General features: G+C 50.8%; 1 protein-coding gene across 3 annotated transcripts in view; it reads right to left on the bottom strand.

Moving 5' to 3' along the window:
- Positions 1-24,774, bottom strand: part of DAG1 (dystroglycan 1) — an 80,551-nt gene extending 55,777 nt beyond the window's left edge. The window contains exons 1-2 of one of the 3 annotated variants that reach the window (XM_062200873.1): positions 24,729-24,774; positions 15,795-15,851 (exon numbers count right to left, since the gene is read on the bottom strand). The gene's annotated coding sequence lies outside the window, so the exon portion shown is untranslated. Of the gene's footprint in view, positions 1-15,794; positions 15,852-24,561; positions 24,659-24,728 lie in introns of those variants that run through there. The other 2 variants (XM_062200872.1, XM_062200874.1) reach the window with 2 other exon arrangements.
- Between the last annotated feature and the right edge of the window lie 2,667 nt (positions 24,775-27,441).

Here is a 27,441-nt window from a genome sequence, read left to right as displayed (position 1 = left end):
GCCCAGTTACTTGACTCATTACTGCGGTCTCCCAGGATCTGCGTTAGTTTCAAGAAGGCAGAATCAGATGCCAGAGCCTGATATCAAACCCAGGAACTCCTATGTAAGACAGGGGCATCTTTTTTTTTTTTTTTTTTTAAGATTTATTTTATTTATTTGAAAGAGTTACAGAGCGAGGTAGAGCCAGAGAGCGAGAGAGATCTTCCATCCACTGGTTCATCCCCCAAATGACCACAACGGCCAGAGCTGAGCTGATCCAAAGGCAGGAGCCAGGAGGTTTTTCTGGGTCTCACACGCGGGTACAGAGGTCCAAGGACTTGGGCCATCTTCTACTGCTTTCCCAGGCCATAGCAGAGGGCTGGATCGGAAGTGGAGCAGCCAGGACTTGAACTGGCGCCCAAATGGGAGGCCGGCACTGCAGGCTGCGGCTTTAACCTGCTGCGCCACAGCACCAGCCCCTGCAGGGGCAACTTAACTGCCAAACACCTACCCCCATCAATTTTTTTTTTTTACCCCCATCAATTTTTAAAAACAGTGGGGCTGGTGTTACAGCTCAGTTGATTAAGCCAGCAACTTGGGTTGCTCGCATCTCATACCGGGGTGCTGGTTCAAGTCCTGGAAACTCCACTTCTGATCCAGCTTCTGCTAATACATCCTGGGAGGCAGCAGATGATAGCAGACGTGCTTGGATCCCTGCGCCCCAGGTGGGAGATTCAGATAGATAGAGTTACAGAGAGGGAGGTAGAGACAGAGAAAGAGGTCTTCCATCTGCTGGTTCACTCCCCAGATGGCCACAATGGCGGAGCTGCGCCCATCTGAAGCCAGGAGCTTCTTCCAGGTCTCCCACATTGGTGCAGAGGTCCAAAGACCTGGGCCATCTCCCACGACTTTCCCAGGCCATAGCAGAGAGCTGGATCAGAAAGGAAGCAGCCAGGCCTAGAACCAGCGCCCATATGGGATGCCAGCCTCAGGCCAGGGCTTTAACCCGCTGTGCCACAGCACCAGCCCCAGATTAAATTTTAAGCTCCTAGCTTCAGACTGGCCTCGTACATGCTATTGTGGGTATCAACCAGCAGATGGGAATCACTCTTTCTCTGTCATCATGTCTTTAAAGTAGATGAAAAATAAATACATTAAAGAGGGAGGGGAGGCAGGCAGCACTGTGGCGTAGCAGGTAAAGTCGCCACCTGCAGTGCCAGCATCCCTTATGGGCACCAGTTCAAGTCCTGGCTGCTCCACTTCCGATCCAGCTCTCTGCTATGGCCTAGGAAAGCAGCGGAAGATGGCCCAAGTGCTTGGACCCCTGTACCCATGTGGTAGACCAGGAAGAAGTTCCTGACTCCCAGCTTCAGATCATCTGCCCAGCTCTGGCTACTGGTGCCATTTGGGGAATGAACCAACAAACAGAAGACCTCTTTATTTCTCTCTCTGCCTCGCTGTAACTCTACCTTTCGAATAGTAAATCAATCTTAAAAAAAAAAAAAAAGTGACAATAAAATCAAACACTACTGAGGCCAGCGCTGTGGCGCAATGGGTTAAAGCCCTTATCTGCAGTGCAGACGTAACATATGGGTGCCGGTTCAAGTTCCAGCTGCTCCACTTCCCACCCAGCTCCCTAGTAATATGCCTGTGAAAGCAGTGGAAGATGGCCCAAGCCCTTGGGCCACTGCACTCACATGGCAGACATGGAAGAAGCTGCTGGCTCCTGGCTCTGTTTTGGCTCAGTTCTGGCCGTGGTGGGCCATTTGGGGAATGAACCAGAGATGGAGGACCTGTCTCTCTGTCTCTCCCTCTCTATATAACTCTTTCAAATAAATAAATCTTTTTTTTTTTTTTTTTTTGACAGGCAGAGTGGACAGTGAGAGAGAGAGACAGAGAGAAAGGTCTTCCTTTTTGCCGTTGGTTCACCCTCCAATGGCCGCCGCAGCTGGCACGCTGCTGCCGGCGCACCGCGCTGATCCGATGGCAGGAGCCAGGTGCTTATCCTGGTCTCCCATGGGGTGCAGGGCCCAAGGACCTGGGCCATCCTCCACTGCACTCCCTGGCCACAGCAGAGAGCTGGCCTGGAAGAGGGGCAACTGGGACAGAATCGGTGCCCCGACCGGGACTAGAACCCGGTGTGCCGGCGCCGCAAGGCGGAGGATTAGCCTGTTGAGCTGCAGCGCCGGCCTCAAATAAATAAATCTTTAAAAAAAAAAAAAAAAAAAAAAAACTACAAAGTTACTAGGACATCCACTGAAAAATATTTATATAAGCAGATTTTCAAAGCCCCAAGAATAAGAAAACTCAGCCTCTGGCCCAGGATAATTTTGTTTGGTACATGAAATATGCCTGTCACCCACAGACAACTGAGCTGAAGGCAAGGGCTCCCTCCAAGGGAGCTGCCAGCTGATCACAAATACCAGAGCAGCCCACACCAGAAATTACATTAGCTGCTCCTTCAACATCTCAACAAGTAGCCATGGTTGTGGTCTCACCCTCACCATATTTTAGTAATTCCATTTTTAAACATGGTGGTATAAATCTCAGCCCTCCCCTCACTACCCAGCCTGCTGCTGGCAGCCTGACCCCCACTCCTACAGGCAGCTCCTGAGCAGTGCCCAACAGCGGCTCCAGCCCTCCCTCCATCACGGCCCACACCTCCCTGACTCTGGAATTCCTTGCATTCCCTAAAGGACAACTCCAGAAAAACTGGATTCAAATCAAGGAAGCGAAACTTAAGTCTACCACCTTAGTCCTAAGCAACCTTCGTAGATACACAAAATGCAAAAATCTGAACTTACTTGGGTTCAAAGTTATTTAAATATTAAACAAATGCAATGTTATGTGTATGAATAACAGCAAAACAGACAGCATAGGCTCACCTTACATGTCTCAGCCTGAAAGGCAAGTCTCTGTACCTAGAAGTTGTGACCAGCAGGTGAGGCCATGAACACAGCTCAGAGCCTTGCCGTCTCCACCTTTCACCCAGCCTGTGAGGCCTGACAGCACAAACCTGAGGCAAGACCAGGTTCCAGCTGCTCGCATGTCTCCACTTCCCTACAGCTGGGGCTATCCTCTGTACGGAGAGGCAGGAAAATCCTTTAAAACAGCTTTCAAACACAGAAAAAGGCTGTAAACAGAAAAGCTGTCAGGACTAACCTCTCATTTCATAGAAGTGGAAAGCTAGGCTTCCTTAGTTCCCCAGATGGTGAGCAACCCCGCAGTTTGAGAACCCGGCTCCTACTCCTCAACTCTATTCCAATCAGAGCACTACATGGTAAAAGGGGAAAGGAAGAGAGGAAACGGAAAAGAGCGAACACCGTGGGGAACAGACAGTAAAATGCAGGGAGGCTCTGAGACAGGGGAAAAGAGCAATGTGCAAGGAGAGAGCCTGGGAGGGGAGCCGGCTTCCTGCCATCCACGCAGGACAGCTGCACGGAGTTCCCAGCTCCCCTCTGCTTCAGCCCAGCCTCGCCCTGCCTGGCCACTGTGGACTTCTGGGAAGTTAATCAGACAATCTTTTGGTCTTTCTAAATCTCTCAAATAAATAAGTTTTTCTAAAAGTCAGGTAGGGAGTCACCTTCGGAAGAGAGGTAGGAAAGAACTCTAATAGGGGCAGCAAAGTCTATTTCCGGACTTTATAATTCACCACACTATACTTTTGTTCTCTTATTTTCTCTACTTTTTACACTTATGACGTTTTTTAAAAGTTTGAAAATGTATTTTAAAAATAAGACATAAACATAAAACCATATATCCCTGAAAGAGCTGAGACACTTTATAAAGGAATGGAGCCAGATGTGGAAAGGTGAATAGAGGGTGGTTCCCCAGGCAGCCAGGCAGGTACCTTTCTAATCCTACATTTCAGCTTTAGGAAATCCCTAAAGGCCATTCATTCAGGTCCCACCCTCCAAAAACCAGCTGTTATCCAGCTGATGATGTGACCACTACCCTGGCTCTTTTAGCCTTCACTCAGTTGGTTCCCAGAGAGGGGATAAGGGCTATTTTTATTTATTTATTTTATTTATTTTGTTTAATTTTTATTTAGTCCAGAGGCAGAGAGAGACCCTCCAAAGCAGATTTTCCCGATCCCACAGACTGAGGGGTTTTAACCTGCTACCCTGCCAAAGTCAACCAGGACAGCCTCTCAGGCTCCAGCCTCAGGCCCAGGCTAGTCTGAACGCACGGCCTTCACTTCCGCTCAGAGGCTGGCTCCATCTGCTCTGCCACAATTCCATTCTGAGGGCTGGCTGGAATCTGTGCCCATCTCCCAGCCCTTCTGCTAGCCCATGAGGACCCTACCCCACTCACTGTCCCGAGACAATAACCTCTGGCCTCCTACTTCCTCTGAGTGATAGGGATTCAGAGAACTAAGCCAAGTTCTTCCACTGTGAGTTATCTTCCCATTCCCCGCCCAAAGGTTTAGCCTCTCTAATTCTCCAGCCCAATCTCTCTCTACAGCTTCCCCATTATCCCTCGAAGGCCTACCTAGCCTTTCCTGAATCCCCACCATAGCAAGGAGGCCTCTGCAGTCCACTCTGGCTCACTCTTGGAATCCCATCTCAGCAGCCCTATGAAGGCCCTCTGTCAAGGGCACAAAATGGTTCAACAGGTCACACACATCTGCGTGTGCCCAAATGACAGCCTTTTTTTAAGATGTATTTATTTACTCGAAAGAGTTATGGGGTGGAGGGAGGGGATAACTTCCATCTGCTGGTTCATTCCCCAGTTGGTCGCAGAGCAACCAGGGTTGGACCAAGCCAAAGCCAGGAGCCTCTTCCAGGTTTCCTACAAGGGTGCAGGAGTCCAAACACTTGAGCCATCTTTTCCCAGGCTACTAGCAGGGAGCCAGATGGGAAATGGAGCAGCCTGGACACAAACCAGCACCAATATGGGGTTACAAGCAGTGGCTTTACCTGCTATACCACAACACTGGTCCCTCAGCTTGACTATGAAAAAAAATAATCTAAAAAAACTGCATGCCAGCTCCTCCAAGGTCCTCTCTCTCTTCTCTCACCTTACCCTCTGAGGTAGGTCCACCTCCCCAGTCCACCTTACAACATAGGCATCAGAGGCCCTCCAAGACTGTTTGTGGTCACCTGTGAGGGGCAGGAAGCATCCCCACATCCCATGCTCTTCTAAAAACTAACACTTCTCCCTCTTCTGCCTGGTGAGGGTAGGAACAGAGCACATACCCATCTCCTCCACCTCCAGATCCATCACCAGAAGCTAGCACAGTACCAGGACATGACATAGACTCAAAAACCCCTTCTGCGGAGGGCGCTGTGGTGCAGCAGGTTAAAACACCACTTGGGATGCCTGTATCTGAGTCCAAGCTACTCTGTGCTTCCAATCCAGCTTCCTGCTAGGCATCTGGGAGGCAGATGATGGCCTAAATGCTTGGGTTCCTGCCACTCGTGTGGAAGACTTAGAAGGAGTTCCTGGCAGGATCCTGGGTTTGGTCTGGCCCAGTCTTGGCTGTTGCAGGCATTTGGAGAGTGAAACCAGGGGATGGACAGAAGATCAGTCTGTCATTCTTCAACTGAATAACCGTTTAAAAAAACTAAGGGGCCAGCACTGTGGTATAGCGGGTAAAGCCGCCACCTGCAGTGCCAGCATCTCAGATGGGCACAGGTTCGAGTCCCAGCTGATCCACTTTCAATCCAACCCTCTGCTATGGCTTGGGAAAATAGAAGATGGCCCAAGTGCTTCGGCTCCTGAACCCATGTGCGAGACCTGAAGAAGTTCCTGGCTCCTGCCTTCAGAACAGCTAAGCTGCATGAGAAGTGGAGCAGCCAGGACTCGAACCGGCGCCCACATGGGATGCCGGCACTGCAGGCAGCAGCTCCACCTGCTATGCCACAGCGCGGCCCCCAAAACAAAACTTTCTAACTATATGAGGTGACAGATGTTAGCTTGACTGTGTTAATCACCTCACAATGTATATGAGCATCAAAACATGATGTTGTACACCTTAAACACACAATTTCTATTTGCCAATTATACCTCAATAAAGCTGGGGAGTGGGATCATCACCTACAGAATGAGTGAATGAGTAACTAAAAGGCTGCATAAACGTGACTTGCCCAGTGGGAACCGGCTGACGGGCCCGCCACAGTCCACAGGCTAGACTGTCACTCATGGCTACTTGATGGTACTTAATCTTAAACTCTTCCTAGATCAAATTCCTCCTTTCTTTAATCTTTTCCAACTACAAACACAGATTCAGTAAGTGAGCTAGCATGTATAAACACCTAGGAAAATACCTGACTATGAATAAACACTTTAAAATGTATACACAAGAGCAGGCATTTAGCCCAATGGTTAAGATACCAGACAGAACACCTGTGTCCCATATCAGAGTACCTGGATCTGATAACCGGCTCTAGCTCAAGTAATTGGGTCCCTGCCATCCATGTAGGAGACCTAGACTGAGTTCCCAGCTACAAACCACCCCAGCCATTGCAGGCACCTGTGGAGTGAACCAGCAGGTGGGAGCTCTTCTCTCTCCCTGTCTCTTTACTTCTCAAACAAACAAACAAAATACAAAACACCTAAACCCAGGCACCCATTATCTCTTACGGCTGTGACATTTGTTTGGATACTCACAAACGCACTAGGATACAACACACTGGACACCAGCAGACTAAGGACCACAGTGTGAGTATGTCCATCACAGAGCATCCTGCTTGCTCCTCCACAGCAACAAGGAGTCTGGGCTTCTGGGCCTGCAGCAGAAATGGACTTGCAGACCAGCGCTGTGGCACAGCAAGTAAAGCTGCCGCCTGCAGTGCTGGCATCCCATATGGACCCCAGTTTGAGTCCTGGCTGCTCCACTTCCAATCTAGCTCTCTGCTATGGCCTGGAAAAGCAGTAGAAGATAGCCCAAGTACTTGGGACCCTGCACCACGTGGGAGACCTGGAAGAAGCTCCTGGTTTTGGATCAGCACAGCTCCAGCCATTGCGGCCAGTTGGGGAGTGAACCAGCAGATAGAAGACCTCTCTCTCTGTGCCTCACCTCCTCTCTGTATAACTCCAACTTTCAAATTAATAAATAAATCTTTAAAAAAAAAAAAGCCACCGTGTGCAATGCTGGCATCCCATATAGGCACCGGTTCCAGACCCAGCTGCTCTACTCCTGATCCAGCTCTCTGTTATGGCCTGGGAAGGCAGAAGATGGCCCAAGTCCTCGGGCCCCTGCACCCATGTGGGAAACCCAGAAGCAGCTCCTGGCTTTGGACTGGCACAGCTCCAGCCATTGTGGCCATCTCAGGAGTGAATCAGAAGATGGAAGACCGCTGTCTCTGCCTCTGCCTCTCTGTAGCTCTGCCATTGAAATAAAGAAATAAATCTTTAAAAAAGAAAAGAAATGGGCCGGCGCCGTGGCTTAACAAGCTAATCCTCCACCTTGCGGCGCCGGCACACCGGGTTCTAGTCCCGGTCGGGGCACCGATCCTGTCCCGGTTGCCCCTCTTCCAGGCCAGCTCTCTGCTGTGGCCAGGGAGTGCAGTGGAGGATGGCCCAAGTCCTTGGGCCCAGCACCCCATGGGAGACCAGGAGAAGCACCTGGCTCCTGCCATTGGAACAGCGCGGTGCGCCGGCCGCAGTGCGCCTACCGCGGCGGCCATTGGAGGGTGAACCAACGGCAAAAAGGAAGACCTTTCTCTCTGTCTCCCTCTACTGTCCACTCTGCCTGTCAAAAATTTAAAAAAAAAAAAAAAGAAAGAAAAGAAAAGAAGTGGGCTTGCCTCCACACAGGGCTTCACCTGCTTCTAATCATATCCTCATGAGCTCCTGTCCAGGGGCCTCCTCTCTGCAGTTGCCCCAGCACCACTCCAGGGCTCCCCTCCAGCCTAGGAGAGGATTAAGAGTGAGCATCTGGGCTCTCAGGCAGCTGCCCTCTGGCAGTATACTCATCTTGTCTGGTAACAGCCAGCAGCTCTACTCTTACCTGCCTGACACACAGGCCAGAGAAGACAGTCTCCACTGCGGGGAAATCACCCGCCACCTTCTCTGCTCAGAACCCAGAACTCAACAACCCCAGCAGGAAACCGCACACATGATGCTTTCACCGCCTGGAGGCTGAATCCTATCTCTGGCCTTAGTGGGGTCATTCTCTGCTATGAGGCTGGACACTGGTGCCTGTACCCTGGTCTTCTCACTAACACGTTTGCTCCATTTGTCCCTCAAGAAGTCAGGAAGCTCCAAACTGCTCATGTTTCAAGGGAATATGTTGACTTCTACACAAAGTTCATATATTCAACACTACATTCAACCTATTAACTTAAAACAACCTTCAAAATTTCCTATTTTAAATAATTCCAGGGGCCAGTGTTATAGCATGGCAGGTTAAGCCACCACCTGTAGCGCTGTTACACCATATGGGCACTGGTTCAAGAACGTCCTAGCTACTTCATTTCCAATCCAGCTCCCTGCAAATGCACCTGGGAAAGCAGTGGAGGATGGCCCAAGTGCTTGGGCCCCTGCATTCATGTGGGAGAACAGGAAGAAACTCCTGGCTCCTGGCTCCAGCCTGGCTATTGTGGCCATTTGGGGAGTGAACCAGCAGACGAAGACTTCTCTTTCCCTCTCTCTCTATGGAAGACTTCTCTCTCCCTCTCCCTCCCTTCCTCTCCTTCTCTCTCTCTCTCTCTCCTCTCTAATTCTGCCTTTCAAGTAAATAAAATAAACCTTTGAACAGTCAGAGTTACACAGCTCAGAATTCCATGTTCCAGATACAGAATCCGCTGCTGCCCAGCACACAGCACAAAGTCAGTTTAAAGGTCACCCAGCCACGAAGTCACATGGGTAAAAAAACAGTGAGCACACTTGGCTAATCCTCCACCTGCGGCGCCAGCATCCCATATGGGTGCCGGGTTCTAGTCCCGGTTACTCCTCTTCCAGGCCAGCTCTCTGCTGTGGCCCAGGAGGGCAGTGGAGGATGGCCCAAGTGCTTGGGCCCTGCACCCACATGGGAGACCAGGAATAAGCACCTGGCTCCTGGCTTCGGATCGGCACAGTGTGCTGGCCGCAGCGGCCATTTCGGGGGTGAACCAACGGAAAAGGAAGACCTTTCTCTCTCTCTTTCACTGTCCACTATGCCTGTCCCCTCCCCACAAAAAAAAAAAAAAAAAAAAAAAAGTATGATCCTTCACTCTAAAGAATTATTTTATTTGATTAACCAATTTTTTTTCTAATGAGGAGGTAGCAAACTATCATCTCAAGAACTACTTTTTTTTTTTTTTTTTTCCTTTTTTGACAGAGTTATAGAGAGACAGAGAGAGAGAGAAAGGTCTTCCTTCCGTTGGTTCACGCCCCAAATGGCCAGTATGGCCAGAGCTACGCCAATCCGAAGCCAGAAGCCATGTGCTTCCTCCTGGTCTCCCATGCGGGTTCAGGGCCCAAGCACTTGGGCCATCCTCCACTGCCCTCCCAGGCCACAGCAGAGAGCTGGACTGAAGAGGAGCAACCGGGACTAGAACCTGGGGCCCTTGTGGGATGCCGGTGCCGCAGAAGGAGGATTATATTTTATTTATTTGAAAGACAGAGTTACAGAGAGAGGTAGAGACAGAGAGGTCTTCCATCTGCTGGTTCACTCCCAAGATGGCCACAACGGCCGGAGCTGTGCCGATCCGAAGCCAGGAGCCTGAGCTTCTTCCAGGTCTCCCACTTGGGCGCAGGAGCCCAAGGACTAGGGCCTTCTTCTACTGTCTTCCCAGGCCATAGCAGAGAGCTGGATCAAAGAGGAGCAGCCGCGATTAGAACAGGTGCCATATGGGATGCCAGGCTTTACCCCACTGCACCACAGTGCTGGCCCCCCTTTACTCATCTTGACAGATCACACATAAGACAGCAAGATGCCCCATCACTCAGAACTTCAGTCAAGCTAGGGCTCCTTGGGAGGTACCAATAGGCTCAAGTCCAGATTTTACTTTTTCTTTCTATAAGGTATTTGGTACATATAACCTATTTTGTATGTAATTATAAGATGTAACAAACACTCTGAATCCATAACTCAAGAGAAGAAATACGTCCACAGTTTCTATTACACATCAGATCCACACCAGAATGAAAAAGGGCAGGCAACAAGCAGTCATTAGGGAGCACTGCCAGGCCCTGCACAGGGAGGGTGCAGCAGGAGCAGTCATTTTTTCCTCGGTTACCTATAGGGAAGATACCTATCCCAATTTTATTGAGGCAGAAAAGTCGAAGGGCCACAGTGGGATGAGATGGTCCCAGGGAACTCAGCTCCTCTGGCAGATTCCTTCCCCAGGCCCAAGTTTCTAGTGCTCAGCAGTCAGTGTTTCCATTGTCCAATGTAATGACACCCATGCCGAAAGTGTTGCCTATCTTGCCAAAAGGCAAGGGTCTTTAGTAGGTAACAGTTCACACCCTAGGAAGTAATGGCTAAAAATACCATAGTACAACCAGGCCCTGTCAAAGAATTCTCCTTTCAAAAACTCAATACCATCTTCTAACAAATGCTGGCATTTGCAGTGTGATCTCAGCATGGCAAGTATGTTTATTTCCTTATTTGATAAAAATGAAATGCCACTCCCAATCCTAAAACCAAGAATGAAACACAGCACTCAGCTCAGGAAGAAAGACAAAACTGGCTGGGATTTTTTTTTCTATAATTAAAAAAGGATGAGAAGAAGGTAAATACCTGGGCCAATGCCAGTACCAGCTGTTCCTATCACTAGACACCGCTACGGAAGACAAAGAAATCATATACATAAAGCATCTTAGAAATGAATTTTTTTACTCATATGATCAAGAACAAATTTCAGGGCCGGTGCCGTGGCTCAACAGGCTAATCCTCCGCCTAGTGGTGCCGGCACACCGGGTTCTAGTCCCAGTTGGGGCGCCGGATTCTGTCCCGGTTGCCCCTCTTCCAGGCCAGTTCTCTGCTCTGGCCCGGGAGTGCAGTGGAGGATGGACCAAGTGCTTGGGCCCTGCACCCCATGGGAGACCAAGAGAAGTACCTGGCTCCTGCCTTCGGATCAGCGTGGTGCACTGGCTGCAGCACGCTGGCCGCGGCAGCCATTGGAGGGTGAACCAACGGCAAAGGAAGACCTTTCTCTCTGTCTCTCTCTCTCACTGTCTACTCTGCCTGTCAAAAAAAAAGAAAAAAAAAAGGCCGGTGCCGTGGCTCACTAGGCTAATCCTCCGCCTTGCGGCGCCGGCACACCGGGTTCTAGTCCCGGTCGGGGGCACCGATCCTGTCCTGGTTGCCCCTCTTCCAGGCCAGCTCTCTGCTCTGGCCAGGGAGTGCAGTGGAGGATGGCCCAAGTGCTTGGGCCCTGCACCCCATGGGAGACCAGGAGAAGCACCTGGCTCCTGCCATCGGATCAGCGCGGTGCGCCGGCCGCAGCGCGCCTACCGCGGCGGCCATTGGAGGGTGAACCAACGGCAAAGGAAGACCTTTCTCTCTGTCTCTCTCTCTCACTGTCCGCTCTGCCTGTCAAAAAATTTAAAAAAAAAAAAAAAAAAGAGAAAAAAGAAAAAATTTCAGAATCATTGCAAAGTATACCTATCTCGGGGTCAGCACAGTGGATTAAACTGCCACTAGTGACACCAGCATCCCATATCAGAGTGCCAGTCCCAGCTGCTCTGCTTCTGATCCAGCCCTCTGCCAATGCACTTAGGAAGGCAGCCGAAAATGGTCCAAGTACTCAGGTCCCTGCCACCCACATGTGAGATCTGGACGGAGTTCCTGGCTTCTGGCTTTGGCCAGGTCCAAGCCTGGCTATTGTAGCCATTTGGGGAATGAACCAGTGCATGGAAGATAATCTGTCTCTCTTTCTCTGCTTTTCAAATAAATAAATAAATCCTTCAAAAAATATTTTCTTAGTTTATTTGAAAGGCAGAGTTACAGAAATGGGGGAGAGCCATCTTCCATCTGCTGGTTCACTCCCCAAATGGCTGCAACAGCCAAGGATGGGCCAAGCTGAATCCAAGAGCCTAGAACTCCATTCAGTCTCTCATGTGGATAGCAGGGCCCCAAGCACTCAGGCCACTTTCCACTGATTGCCCATTCACATCAGCAAGAGCTGGATCGGAAGTGGAGTATCTGGGACTCCAAACAGCGCTCTTATGGGATGCTGGTGTCGCAGGTGGCAGCTTGACCTGCTGTTCCATAATACCAGCCCCAATAAATAACTCTTTAAAAAAAACATTACAAAGTCTACCTATCTGGGTCTCAGAGAAGCAAATTCCTCAGCAGCTATCCATCTGCTCATACAGAGAAGGCTTGTCACTTCCAAGAGCCCGAAGAGGACTCCTCCGAACGCACTCCCCAAAGCTCACCCACCCACTTGTTGCAAGGATCTGCCAAAGCACTGCAGCTAGCCACACCCCTGGAAAGAATGAGGTCAGTGTCTATCCAATCACTGAAACCATACTCTCATACAGTTTTTTCCCGGGGACATGACTGGCCTAGGGTTAGAAATGGAAGTGTCTGGTGAGCAAAGAATCTTCCCCCCCCCCCCCCAAAGATTTACTTGTTTGAAAGTGAGAGTTACAGAGAAGGAGGGAGAGACAGAAAGATCTTCCACTCCCCAAATGGCTGCAATGGCCAGGGCTGAGCCAGGCCAAAGCCAGGAGCCAGCTACCTCACCCAGATCTCCCACATAGGTGCAGCAGCCCAAGCACTCAGGCCATCCTCCACTGCTTTCCCAGGCCATTAGCAGGGAACGGATTGGAAGTGGAGCAGCCAGTACTCGAACCAGCGTCCATATGTGATGCTGGCACTGCAGGATGCTAGCGTTGCAAGTGGCAGCTTTATCCACTATGCCACAACGCCAGCCGTGACCAAGGCATTTTGATCTCAGGAAAAGCACTCATACCCAGAACAAACCCGTTTTTTAAAAAGCCTCTGGCTTCCCCTATCTGAAGAACCATGTGACATTTCACATATTCAATGAGTTCTAACATTACTTAAAGGGGCCCGGCACTGTGGCGCAGTGGGTTAACACCCTGGTCTGAAGCTGAGGCATCTCATATGGGTGCTGGTTCAAGACCTAGCTGTTCCATTTCCAATCCAGCTCTCTGCTACGGCCTGGGAAAGCAGTAGAAGATGGCCCAAGCTCTTGGGCCCCTGCACCCACGTGGGAGACCCAAAGAAGTTCCTGGCTCCTGGCTTCAGATCAGCACAGCTCTGGTCATTGTGGCCTGCTGGGGAGTGAACCATCGGATGGAAGACCTTTCTCTCTTCCTCTCCTCTCTCTGTGTAACTCTGACTTTCAAATAAATAGATCTTTGGGGAAAAAAAAATTACTTAAAGTCAAGATAAAGAAAACAAGAATCTAAAGCCCAATTTCATTCAAAGATCAATACTATACTTCCCAGGAAAGGCCCAGAAGGAGTGAGCACACAGCCTCCTATGACTAGGCACTCCGCCACCTCTGGGAGCAGCAGGCCTTGACCTGCATCACAAGGAGCTCAGGCCAGCAAGGGATCTGCAACACTGCTTATCAAAACCTAACAAAACAAGGGTAGACCTGAGGGAAAACAAAATCTAAGTACCATCCTTGAGAACACTCCTGAGCACACAGCAGCAAGTGAGGCAGAGACGGCTGGCTGGGCTCTCAGCCCCTCGGCACCCAGAACCACCGCAGACCGGACACAAAGGCCACATCAGGCCCGACACTGAAGCAGAGGGCTGTGCCTGAAGGCACGGCCTACAATGGGCCCCATTCTCCCTGAAGTCCTTGGCAGGATGGAAGAGGGGAGGCCAGGACATTCCTCCACCCCCTCACACAAGAGGGAAAGGGCACAGGCAGCCCGGGGCACCAGAGGCCTGCGCAGGAAGAAAGCATAAGCAGCTGTCTCCCTCTCCAGCTGTTAGAATCCAAAGGGAAATCCACCAACCCAAAACAGAAGGGCAACCTGAGGTACCATCAGATTACTGGTGGACCAGAAAGCCTTCACAGAAGGCCTCTCTCTGGCTGGCCACGTCCAACAGAGGGAAAAGCAGCTCAGGGCTGCGAGGAGACAGGGGACCCCATGGGCCTGCCAGCTCAGGACCAGCAATGCACACACAAGAATCAACTTCTCTTGCTAAGAATTCCTTCCCTATGCCCAGAAATCCAGTCTCTTTCTAAATTCCTTTTGAAACCTGGGCGGGAGAGAGGGGACATCTTCAGAATGGCAAATAGAGTGTTTAGGTCTCATATATGGACCCTCTGACAAAATATGGTGATTTCTTCCAGGTAAGCAGAGCAACAGCTATCTGCCTAAACTCAGAGCTGGAGAGAGCGAGACAGGAACCCTACTGTTATCTATTTGTGACTTTGATACATTCTATTTTTAGATTTTTAATAAAGAGCTTCTCTTCTAGTCTCCTCCTACCAAATTTCTCCACTCCAGCAATTCAATCTTTCCAACACTGCTCAAGTCTAAAAATAAAAGATACTTTTTCAATCATACCTCACATAAGCAGAATTGCCTTATTTTCCCCAAAACTCAGAATTTACCCCTTTTCAAGAACTACTCACCAGGCTGGACTCCATTATGAAACATTCCTATGAGAATGCTTCCTGGGAGCAGGGGACCTCCCAGCCCAAGCAGGAGTATGCACAGGGCACTCACAGTGATGAGATGCAAATTTCATGGACACATTCCATAGTGAAACTGGGACCCAGAAATGGATGGTGTCCCAGGTTCTGATTAATAGCTAAATAAAAAGGAAATGCCATTTGGAATGCTATTTGGAATTCCATTATTGACTACATCATTTTTCTTGGCAAAGATTGGCCAGAAAATCAACTCAGCACCAGAAAACCACCAAGCTAATTAAGCTTTTTATTCAAAAATTTATTTATTTACTTGACTGAGTGACAGAAAGATCTTCCTCCATTCACTGGTTCACTCCCCAAGAGGCCACAACTGCCAGAGCCAGTACAGGCCAAAACCAGGAGCTGGGAACGCCATCTGGGTCTCCCACATAGGCGGCAGGACCCACGTACTTGGTCCACCTTCCACTGCTTTCCCAGGCACATTAGCAGGGAAAAGATCTGAAATGCAGCAGCCAGAACTGGAGCCGACATTCCAATATGTTGCTGGCATCACAAGTGGCAGCTTACCCCGCTGGGCCACAAGGCCAGGCCTAATTAATGCATTTATGACAACCAAGGAAGAACTGGTCCACTCCTGCCATAGACAGCCCTGGGAATCTTCTTAAGCAATCCCTGGTCAACCTTGGGATGCCTGAGAGGAAAAGCCCAAAAGGGAAAATGGAATACTTGCAAAATCAAATTCCACTGTTCTGTTTCCACACGCACACCTCATTTGGTAGAAAGAGCTCTGTAACAGGAGCTTCTTGTTTGTAGATTCCCATACTCAGGTACAAAACATCCACAGAGATGAAGAGCAAACGCCCAACCAGAGAACCAACAGGGCCCTGCCCACCATATCCCTGGATACAACACACCCTGTCTTTGGGCACCCCACAACTGGCACGCCTCCCCTACACTTAGGTATCCAGGAATGTGGCTGCATGTGCCCCCCCAGGGCACAGAACACTGAGACTCTACAGTATTTATGCAGCTACAACAACTGGAAATCCACGACTCTCTGGGAAGTCGTCACGAGAGCTGAGTGGAAGAAATGTTTCTTTCACTGGGGGCACAACGGGTTTTTCCTTTCCTTCACACTTTTATCTTCCACATTTCTTACTTTAATTATACAGATTACTGGATAGTGCTTTGTCCCTACAATTCGTGTTTGAACATTCTGTGGCTAACAGTCTTCCCAAGGACACGATTATTCCTCCACTTCCTTTTGGAGAAATCTGTTTTCAGGTACCTTACCTCTCCTTCTAGTGTTAGGCAGCCTTAAAAGCTTTATCTTCCTGAAAAGCAGAGGCCCTGGAGGAAAAGAAGGAAACAACACTGGTGAATGCCCATGAGTGAACCCGAAATATGCCACACCGACCAACTCGAAAGGAAGCAGGGAGTATCACTCAGACTCTTGCCCACACCAATTAATCACCCAAGACCAAAAATTACAAATAATTTCAAAGGTATAAAATTAATTCCAATTAATGGACTTCTGATCACAGGAAAAAATTAGTTTGAGAAGGTATAACTGAGAAGCAGTCTCAAACACTATTAAATGTACCCATTACAGGCAAGTTAGACATTTTTAACATTTAGCTGATTATTCCCACTACAATCCTGCTTTCAAAATATAAATTCATGGGGCAGGTGCTGTGGCATAGCGGGTAAAGCTATCGTCTGCAGTGCCAGCATCCCATATGGGTGCTAGTTCAAGCCCCAGCTGCTCCACTTCCGATCCAGCTCCCTGCTATATTGCACCTGGGAAAGCAGTGGAGGATGGCCCAAGTCCTTGGGCCCCTGCACCTGCATGGGAGACCTGAAGGAAGCTCCTGGCTCCTTGCTTTGGATCGGTGCAGCTCCAGCCATTGCAGCCATCTGGGGAGTGAACCAGCAGACAGAAGACCTCTCTCTCTGACTCTAATTCTCAAATAACTCTGCCCTTCAAATAAACAATAAATCTTATACATAATATTATCATTATATATAATATCTATTATATATAATACGTTCTGTCACAATACTGCTGGAATTTCATTCAGATTTGCTTCACTTCAGCTAAGAGAACAGTACAGTTTCAACACTGACACCTTGGTTTATGATCTTGGACTCTGCATCGTACCCATCTTCCCATCCTGGACCCAGAGTAAAAAGACTAAGCAAATGCTTAGCTGTCAAACCCAAGCAAAAAGCAAAAAGAAAACCCTATTTATTAAGGCTAAATTAAGCCCTCTGGCTGGTGTAATTTTGTAAACTACTCCAAGTCTCTATTAATAGAAATTGCTATCTGAGCAGTATTACTGACTAATGATCAGAGTGAAGGGGACGGTCAAGAGGCAAAGCAGGTTATACGACTCCTGGGAAAACTACTTTAATACCCAAGGGCACACGCGCACAAAGATCTACTGTGAAGGAGCACATTAATCACCAGTTTACTCAAAACTGCCATCATGGCCGGTGTCCCGGCTCACTAGGCTAATCCTCCGCCTGCGGTGCCAGTATCCCAGGTTCTAGTCCTGGTTGGGGCGCCGGGTACTAGTCCTGGTTGCTCCTCTTACACTCCAGCTCTCTGCTGTGGCCCAGGAGAGCAGCGGAGGATGGCCCAAGTCCCTGGGCTCTGCACCCACATGGGAGACCAGGAGGAAGTACCCGGCTCCTGGCTTCAGATCAGCGCATTGCCAGCCGTAGCAGCCATTAGGGGAGTGAACCAATGGAAGGAAGACTTTTCTGTCTCTCTCTCTCACTGTCTAACTCTGCCTGACAAAAAATTAAAAAAAAAAAAACAAAAAAACAAAAAAAAAACGCCATCATTTCACTCCTGGCCTGGAGTGTCAACTGCTGAAAAGCAGGGGGAGGGGCTTAAGAAGCACCAGCACAGGGCCAACATTGTGGTGCAGCAGGTAAAGCTGCTGTCTGTGATGCTGGCATCCCAGCAGCTCCATTCTGATCTAGCGCCCTGCTAATGGCCTGGGAAACCAGCGGAAGATGGCCCAATTGCTTGGGTCCCAGCTACCAGTGTGGGAGATTCAGAAGAAGCTCCCGGTTCCTGGCTTCAGCCTGGCCCAGTCCTGACTGTCGCAGTCATCTGGGGAGTGAACCAACAGAAGAAAGATTTCTATCTCTCCTTTTTCTCTGTAACTCTTTAAAAAAAAAAAAAAAAAGGCATAAGCACAGTAACATGGGCAAAGGCACAAAATGCTCTTAAGCCACTGCTGCCCGGGACATCCACATCTCTTATCAGAGTGTCAGTTCAACTCCTGGCTGCTCGGCATTACCAACAAGAGCTTCCTGCTAATGTGCCTGGGAGGCAGAAGATGATGGCCCAAGTACTTGGGCCTCTGGCACCCACAGGCAAAACCAGAATGGAGTTACTGGCTCCTGGCTTCGACCTGGCCCAGCCCCAGGTGTTTCAGGCATTTGGAGAATGAACCAGCATAAGGAAGATCTCCCCTCTCACCGACCCCTCTGTGTCACTCTACCTTTCAAACAAATTAAAAAAAAAGTTCAAAGGGAAAAAAACTAACTCCAAAAGAGGAAAAGAAGAAATCCTGACTGGGGCCAGTGCTGAGGGCAGCAGGTGAAGCCATTGCTTGTGACATCAACATTACTTATCAGAGTGCTGATTTCAGTCCCAGGCACTTCACTGCAGATCCAGGTTCCCGTTAATGCGCCTAGGGAGGCAGCAGAGAATGTCCCAAGTACTTGAACCCCATCAGCTATGTGGGAGACCGCGATGGAATTCTTGGTGCCTGACTTCCACTTGATCCAGACCTGGCTGTTGCAGCCGTTTAGGGAGTCACCAGTAAATGGGAGATTGCCTCTCTGCTTCTCCTTCCCTATTTCTCTGCCTTTCAAATAAATAAATCTTTAAAAAAGAAGGAAGGAGGGCGTGCATTGTGGTGTAGCAAGTTAGCCCAGCACCAGCGTCCCGTATGAGTGCAGGTTCATGTCCTGGCTGCTCTACTTCCAATCCAGCTCCCTGCTAATGCACCTGGGAAAGCACTGGAAGATGACCCAAGTGCCCCTAAATCCACATGGAAAACCTGGAAGAAGCTCCTGACTTTGGCCTGGCTCAGCCCGTCCTGTTGCAGCCATTTGTTTAGTAAACCAACAGAGAAGACCTTTGTCTCGCCCTCTAATTCTCCCTGTCAAATAAATAAAAAACGAATCTACAGAAGTGGTGGTGGTGGTGCTGTGGTATAGATTAAGCCTCCACCTGCACCACCAGCATCCTGTATGGGTGCCGCTTCCTGTCCCAGCTGTTCCACTTCTGATCCAGCTTGAGAAAGCAGTGGAAGATTGCATCTGCATGGGAGACCCAGAAGAAGCTCCTGGCCCCTGGCTCCTGATCAGCCCAGCTCTGGCCATTGTGGCCATCTGGGGAGTAAACCAGCAGATAGAAGACCTCTGTCTCTCCCTCTAACTCTGCATTTCAAATATATTTTTAAAAAACTACCAAAAGGGGCCGGCGCTGTGATGCAGCAGGTTAAAGCCCTGGCCTGCAGTGCCAGCATCCCATATGGGCGCCGGTTCTAGTCCCAGCTGCTCCTCTTCCAATTCAGCTCTCCGCTATGGCCTGGGATAGCAGAAGATGGCCCAAGTACCCTGCACCCACATGGGAGACCCGGAAGAAGCACCTGGCTCCTGGTTTAGGATCGGCGCATCTCTGGCTGTTGCGGCCAATTGGGGAAGAGAATCAGCAGATGGAAGACCTCTCTCTCTGTCTCTACCTCTCTCTGTAACTGTCTTTCAAATAAATAAATCTTTAAAAAAAAAACTACCAAAAAAAGAAAGAAAGAAAGGCAGTTACTGGGGGAAGGGAGAGCTCCCATTCACTGGTTTACTCCCCAAATGGCCTAACAGCCAAGGCTGAACCAGGGTGAAGCCAGGAGCCTGGAACTCCATCTGGATCTCCCAGGTGGCAGAGGTCCAAGCCCTTGGGCTATCTTCTACTGCTTTCCCAGGCACATTAGCAAGGAGCTGGATTGGACGTAGAGCAGCCAGGACGCAAACTGGTGCTCATTTGGGATGCCAGTGTTGCAGGCAGAAGCTTAATCTGCTGCACAACACAGGCCACAACAGGCTAATTTTTAAGTTGATAATTCTGTATGGTCCGCAAATGATGTTATAAATATCCAAATGGCCCTTGGCAGAAACAAGGTTCTCCATCCCATATGGTGTTTCTTATTTTCTCTCAGATACTCTGGGAGTCTGCAACCCCCGAGCAGCTACACTCTGCAACTGCTCAAGTCTAAATGATACACAAGGAAACCTGAATGTTGACCCAAACTTTTAATTACCACTTTCCTACACAGACTAGGACACACACACACACACGCACACCCTCACTCTATAATTTCTGCCCATCCATGAAATGAGTCTGTCGCATTGTCCAGTAGGCTAACTGTCTGCCTCTAATCGAGGAAGTTAGGACTCAGGGCAGCACTCAGGACACAGCCTGGAGGGCCTGCATCCCACAGTGGAGGCTCTGAGACTCAGTCTCAACCTCCCTCCTGATTCCAGCTCCCTGCTAATGCGGGTACCCTGGAGAGCAGCAGTTCCAAATACTCAGATAGTTCAGATACTTAAGGTCTCTATCACCCAACATAATAGACCAAGAATGAGCTCCAGGCTCTGGCTTCAACATTTGGGAAGTTAACCAGCGGATGGAAGATCTTTCTCCTTGCCTTTCACATAAATGCTTAAAAAAATTTTAAGGTAAAACCACATCACCCTCTATGATGATTCTAATTCTCCCAAACTAGAGCTGTTTTTCTTATTTTTTAAAGATTTATTTATCTGAAAGCGAATAACAGAGAGGAAGAGGGATCTTCCACCTACTGGTTCATTCCCTCAATGGCCATAATTGTCAAACCTAGGCAAAGCTGAAGGCAGATGCTCCATCTGGGTCTCTCACATGGATGGCAGGGCCCAAGTAGTTGGGCCAGTCTGCCACCTTCCCAGGTACATTAACAGGAACCTGGACTGGAAGTGGAGCAGCCAGGACTTCAATCAGCACTCAAGATATAGAATGGCAGCATCACAAACAGTGGCTTAACCCACTGTGCTACAATGTCAGCCCTTTTTAAATTTTATTTACTTTCATTTTATTTAAAAGGCAGAGACACACGGAGAGACAGATGAAGAGAGACGATCCATCTGTGTATGTGTGTGCGCATGCTTCTCTGCCTCTCAAATACATTAGAAACAAAAATACTGCTCTCTGCTTTCTTACCCCTTCCTGCAGGAGCACAGACTCCACTCTACCCCAGTGAGAGCTTCTAGGGGCTCCCCAGAGGCTCAGCTCAGCCTTCAGGTCAACCTTCTGTCCCCTATCCCCAGAGGACACCTTACTCCAGCTCCAGCCTATCCACACCTTGGTCTTCCACACATGGTCACCCAAGGACAGCTTGGTGACATCTTCCTGCCTATCTCAAAGACACGAGCTGTGCTCCCTTCCTGCAGCCTAGAAGGCTGCTCTTTGCTCCAGGTCTCTCAGGGTCTCCTGGCTGATGCTGCCTGACTTCATCTTCCCACCATCACTTAGCAGAAGGCACTTGCGGATAGCTGCATCGTTTAAACCCCTAACATTTGCAGAACTTACTTATCTTGAGCCTTTTCTCCACCCCACAGTTGACCACTGTCCTTGTTCAGGTCCACTGTCTCCCTCAATGGACCGCATCACCGAATAACAAGCCTCTAGCTCGGCCCAGGCTCCAGTCTCACAGGAGGCCTGCCTCTTAAAACCTGGAGTCAACCCCACAGCTGTGCTGAGACCTTCGAGGCTTCCTGCTGCTACACAACAGCAAACTCCTTCATGCTGCACTGTGGCCCCAATCCAACCTTCCAGAACACCCCAAGAAAACTGCCCATTCTTCTCCTTCCCGCCCTGAATCTGCTTACCTCTTTCCCAACCACACAGCTGTGACGTTCCTGTCACTGCCTCTTCACCACTCAAACCACGAGCCTCCCCCTAACCGCCACTTTCACAGGTTTCAAAGTAAATAAAAACACTAGCCCTTCTTGAAGGTTCAGTTCAAAAGCAGACCTCCCCTAAAGTCTGCCTCCACTCCTTGACTAGGACCCAGGCTCCTTGGATGACTTCAGCCCAGTCCCTAGAGCAAACAGCATAGGGACTAGGAAGACTCCAACAGGCCCTTGTTTCTGAGAATGGCCCTTACAGCATGTTCGCAGTCTTTGAGGTCCCTGACTGAGACTCGTAGGCCTGGTTTTCACTGAAGCACCCTTCAGGGACCACCACTATCAGTTTGATGCAACATAAATACAAACGGCTATAGACAGCCCAACATAGGCTCCACGTCACGGTGCAGATTTAAGCCACCTCTGATGCCAACACCTCCTAAGAGTGCCAGTTTGAGTCCCGGCAGTTCCACTTGGGATCTGCTTCCACTATGTGCCTGTGAAGAAAGCAGAAGATGGCCCAAGTACTTGAGCCCCTGCAACCACATGGGAAACCCGGATGAAGCTCCTGGCTGCTACAGCCATTTGGAGAATGAACCAGGGGATGGAAGATCTCTGTCTCTAACTCTGCTTTTCAAATAAATAAATCTTAGAAGGAAAAAAAAAAAAGGCCAAATATTCAAACTGAGTTCAAATGATCCGAGTTATTTAACCTTGGGCACATTCCTTCTCCTGTGACTCAATTTCCTCAGCCAATAAACAAGCTCTGATAACTACCAGTGATGAACAGAGAGCAGAAACAGACGGCCCTGGGCTGCAGTGACACAGGTCCCTCATGTCACTGACCTAGGAAGCAGGAGAGGTTGCAATAATGGTGAGGTGAAGGACTGAACATGCTCCCATCCTCCTCAGCAAGGAGGAACACACCTCTACTCACAGGTTTAGACACCTGCTATGCCCAAGAGGAAATGTAATGCCCCAGGTCAAGCAGGAGACAAGGTTTTTAATCAATCAAATGCCAGACTTCTCCTTTCCTAAGCATCGCCTGCAGTCTAAGTAGCCTCCACCATTGCTAATGTTTAACAAGACACTAGCAGATCTCAGGGCCACTGCATCTGGCAGCCAAGAGGTGTTTTACAGTCTTCTGGGCCAGGCATTCCTGAACGCAGGCTCCTCCCCCACCACAGCTGGCCATTCCCTCTGCACTACCTTTTCAGCACGCTCAGGAGGCCCCTCCCCCTTCCTCACCTCTCCTCAGTCGCTCGACTGGACTGCCAGAAGTCCTGACCCTGTTCCCTCAGTGGCCACCACTTTTACCTTTCTAAGCACACGTCTGGATTATGCCACGGCGCTGATTGAAAGCATTCCGAGGTCCGAGGCTCCTGCACCCTAAGTAGGAAGAACTCTTGAGCACAACAAGGCAGGCCTGGGCCTCCCACCTGCCGAGCTGGAAGACTCCCAGGTGCTATTTTGGGCAGTCCCATAGGGCGCCGTGCTTCCCTGTGTCCTGGCCTTGATGTCCCTCAGCTAATTCCTGCTGGCCCTGAAAATCACAGCTCAGGAATTCCCTCTCTTCAGCCTGCCACGTGAGCACATTTAGTGAACAGTTGCTAGTAAGCATGGATTCTCTCTGATCCTCACTGGCCCCCAAACTGAGTTCCTTAAGGGCAGAACTAGACGCTTACACAAGGGTCCCCAGGACCTACCACAGAATGTGCCAGGTAGTGAGGCCAAATATTTGTTAAGTGAACAAGCTCACTTTGCCAAATCAATTTTTTTTTTAAATAGCAAGGAGCTGTCCTCTGCCCTTCAACAGAAGCATTCGTGTTCCAACCAGGTGTTTGTTATCTACACCGTGCTGCTCACTCTGACCTTTACACAAATTCCCACAGGCCAGGAACAGGCGCAAGCTATGCATCCAACTCCCCACTGAAACCAATTTCTCCAACAAACAGCTCCTCAGCCTCTCGCAAGCATGCAGGCCAGGAGCGCTTTTTCCTTGACTGCAAAGTAAAAAAAAAAAAAAAAAGTTCAATTCCACTTCTCCAATATTCCAACTACGGATTTTACGGATTTTTACGCCTCCAAAATGTGGTAAGGTCGAACTCGTTTTTAGAACAGGAACATTACAAAATTATCATGTCTCTGAACACTAAACATAGCACAACCTGATAAAATTGTAACATCCCCTCTACGCCAGACTTTTCAAAACATCTGGAAGTATATCCAAGTCTTTTATCAGGCCCTAAGTCCACAAACACGGCTCTCTCTTCACGGAGCTTGGCTTCCACGCCAAGAATCACTTCCACTCGCTTTTGTAGGGAACCAGCAGGTCTGACTTTTAAGTTTCGCCCTAGCCTCTATCCAGGCAAAACTCCTTCAAGATCATCACCATTAAAACTCAGCCAGAAGTAACTCAATGTACAACCGCAAAAGCTTCTCAAGAGACTAAAAAGGCATTTGAAGTGAACAGCTGAGTTTGTTAAGGAAATTAACTTGGGCAGAAGGACTCTTCGTATTTTCTCTGGGGACACCTCCCGACACACTGGCGGGTGAACCTGATCTTGCCATTACCAAGTGAAAAGAGGCAAAGGTGGCAGGCAGCTTTCCAAACGAGCTCCAGCTGGGGAGGGGGACCCCCCAAGGCTCCGAGCCGTTCAGGCCGAGAGGCGGCGGCAATGCCCTTCCCTGCCTCCTGCAGGGGCTCCACGCCTCCCTCACAGTCGGATCTGGCCCAATTGGGCCGCGACCCCCACTGTGGGCCCCGGCGGCGGCCCGCAGGCCGCACACACCCGCGGCAGGCGCGCAGGCCCCGCGTCCCCGGCAGCGCGGGCCGGGCTCAGGCCTGGCCCATCTCCGCTGCACGCAGCCCGGGCCTCGCCGCCGAGACGCTCCGAGCTTTCGCTCACAGCCCCGAGAGCAGAGGGGCGGCTCCGCCGGGGCGGCGCCGCCTCCTCACCCGCAAGGACGTCCGCGGCCGCGTCCCCGCCCCGGGCCGAGCAGCGAGCAGCAGCAGGTGTTCCGCGGAAGGCTCGGCCAGCAGCAGAGCTGGGGGCCGGGGCAGCCGGGCACAGCGGCGGGGGGCGTGCGGCGCACTCACCCAGCGCCGGCGGGCGGGCCCGGCAGGTGTTCGGTCCTCGCAGCCCCAGGACGCCGCCGCCACCGCCGCCGCCGCTCCCCCGGGACTCGGCGCCAAGCTGCCTCTGCTGCCGCCCCCGAGCCCAAGGAGCGCGAGCGCCGCGCCGCAGCCTCCGCGCGAGCACGTACCGGGCGGTGAGAGGGCGCCGAGCGCGAGGGCGGGGCGCGCGGCCGGAGCCTAGCAACCGCCTGACACGCGAGTGCCGCAGCCAATCCCGCGGCCAGCTCCGCGAGGCGCCGACTGGCCGTCCGCGCGCCGCCAGCTTCTGCCTGCGTCGGCCGCCCCGCAGCGCGCCGCACCCGCGCGCAGGCCCCGCCCACGCCCGGGCCTCTCTGCTCATTGGCCCGCCACTCCCCCGCCCGGCGGGCCACGCCTCATCGTGGAAGCCCCGCCCCCTCGGCCAGCCAGGTCCGTTCCGAGACACGCCCTGGCCAGTCCTGCTGCCCCGGAACTCTGAGGAGCGGGAAGGGGGAGGGGCGCCCCGCCTAACCTCAGGCCTTTGGGCCTCAAACCTAACCGGCGACGTTCAGGCCGGTGGGCCAGCCCGGCCAAAGCTGGCCACCTATAGACTCGGCTCGGCCTCTCTAAATTCCCTCGAACGCACATCAAGAGGTGTTTAAAAGCCATGAAAATAATTAAAAGCGTTCTCTGAATTGCAAAGGATGAAAGCCTGGCTGCCTGGCCCGTACACAGATGGGGAAACTGAGGCCAGGGCCCAGAGGAGCTAGCCCTTCTCCTACGGCCTCGCCAGAGTCCAGGAAGCACCACCTCAAGACTTTCCCTCATCCCCTCCCCCTGCTTGGAACGCCAGAATCCAGGGCCTCCTCGGGCGCCCAAAATAGCTCTGACCGCCAGAGGCACAGGTCACTGGCTCCCAGTGGCCTGCATTCTTTGGGTGGGGGTAAGAGAGTGTACGAAGTGGGGCTTGCCGCTGGGGTCCCTCTTTCCTTCAAGGGCAAAATAGGGCAGGGTCCTTGCGCCCTTCTACCCCCATCCCAAAAGCCTCAAACCTGACAGTGGTTGGGGTCTGGGAATGGGATCTGCGGTGAGCTCTGCCCCCTTCCGGTCCCCACCCTCTGGCAGAATGGGTCCATTCACTCTTTGGCATGTGACCAGGCTGGAATTCTGAGCGCATTCTGAACCCAAAACTGCCACCCGCCAGGGGGTTGTTCCTGAATCCCAGACAGTTCTGGGGCTCCCCTCTTTCCACCTTCTCCTCAGGAGTGTCTGAGAGAGGCAAATTTCAGAGAAAACAGAAAATGCCCCACCTCCCAAACCCACATGCTTGTTTGCAACTGTCTATACTTAAGTGCAGGGGCTCCAAGCCTCATTCAGACACCAGAAAGGGAAGGAACTAAAAACCAGAGGAAAGGCCTCAAATCATACCTTAGATGTTTAAACTAAAAGAATAATGACTTCTCAAATCCAGTTGTAAAATTCTGCTGCTTGGAAAAGCCGCTAAGAATGTGGGAAGTCATTTGGGTTCTTCCTTTACCCCTTCAGCTCAGTCTGCCGCTCACCTCAAACACAACAGGCACTGCTTTGCAACCCCAGGTTCTGCTGGATATTTTCACGTCTGACTGTATAGTTATAGATCTGTTTTCCAAGGCAAAAAACATCAGAGGGTACAGACCTCGAGAGGCACCTCCCAGGTACTGCTCTGTAGACCTCACTGTCCATCCACAGACGCCAGACCATACACAACCCCAGTTTTCCTTTTTGACATTGGCCTTGGCAGATAAGGCCCCAAGTCCTGGCCTCCAGGGTCCCAGTGCCTAGCGTCTGAGTAGCCCTAGAGCCGTGGTTAAGAGAAGTGCTCTGCCTAACTGGTGTCCCAGGGCGGGTGAGACTGGGAACCCGGAGAAGGAGACAGAGTTTGCTTGAAGTCCTCACAGTGAAGTCCTTTCCAGCCCTGCAGGTTTCCTGGCTCAGTTGGAGGTGCCAGGGCCCCAGGCTGGCCCTGTGCTTCCAGGCTCCCTCTCCTCCTGTCCTCCAGCTTTGGCAAATCCTGCCAATGCTCCTTTCCCCCAGGCCAGAGCAGCCCTACACTCTGGGCCTCATTGTGCTCTGTTTTCATCTTTGTCTGGAGTCAGAGTCCCCAAACCTTGTGTTCCTTCAGGTCCTGGAAGTCACAGCACCTGGCTAGCCAGATATGAACCAGCCTGGGCCTAACTCCATGAAGTTTTGAGAAGTGAAGTCTTTCCTCTCGCTAGGGCCTGCATAACCCACTCTGGGAATCAGCACAAGGTCTTGGAAACCTAGTGGGTCTAGGGCACCCTAGGCCAGGCCTGGTATTCACAGCGTGCTGGAGAACAAAACCAACAGTGACATCCAGGGACTGTCCAGGAGCAGCTGTGCAAAAGGCGCATGGAGTGTGGGCCTGAGGGAGACTGATCAAGATGACAGTCCTCTCTCAGCTCTCCTGAGCCTTCAGCCCCCAGTGCTGCTGCCATTAAGGATCTGAGGTTCCAGGAAGACTATCTGATTAAGATGTGTCCCCTCCACTGCAGTGTAAGCCCTTCATCAGAGACTAATTTGCTTGGCTCCATTGCTTTGCAACTATTACCTAATAGCCAGCACATCGTAGAGGCTCAACTTGTTTGAGAAGGAAGGAATTGTCTTGCCTCCTGTTTGATGGTCCTCCCCAAAGGTCTAAGCTCCGTGCAAGGTTCAAGGCAAATGCTCCACTGTTTGCTTGGGGGTAATATGATTTAAGTTAAGACTTTATTTCTAGCTCCAACCAAATCCAGTAGACACTTAACGTGCACCAAACAGTCCTCTGGTCCTAGAATTCCAGGGCTTTTCATTCTGGCATGTTCCTGAGGAACAGTGCTGAACCTC

This window comes from Lepus europaeus, chromosome 9 (genome assembly GCF_033115175.1).
Source record: "Lepus europaeus isolate LE1 chromosome 9, mLepTim1.pri, whole genome shotgun sequence".
Classification (NCBI taxonomy): domain Eukaryota; kingdom Metazoa; phylum Chordata; class Mammalia; order Lagomorpha; family Leporidae; genus Lepus; species Lepus europaeus.
This window is presented reverse-complemented; position numbering and strand designations above follow the sequence as displayed.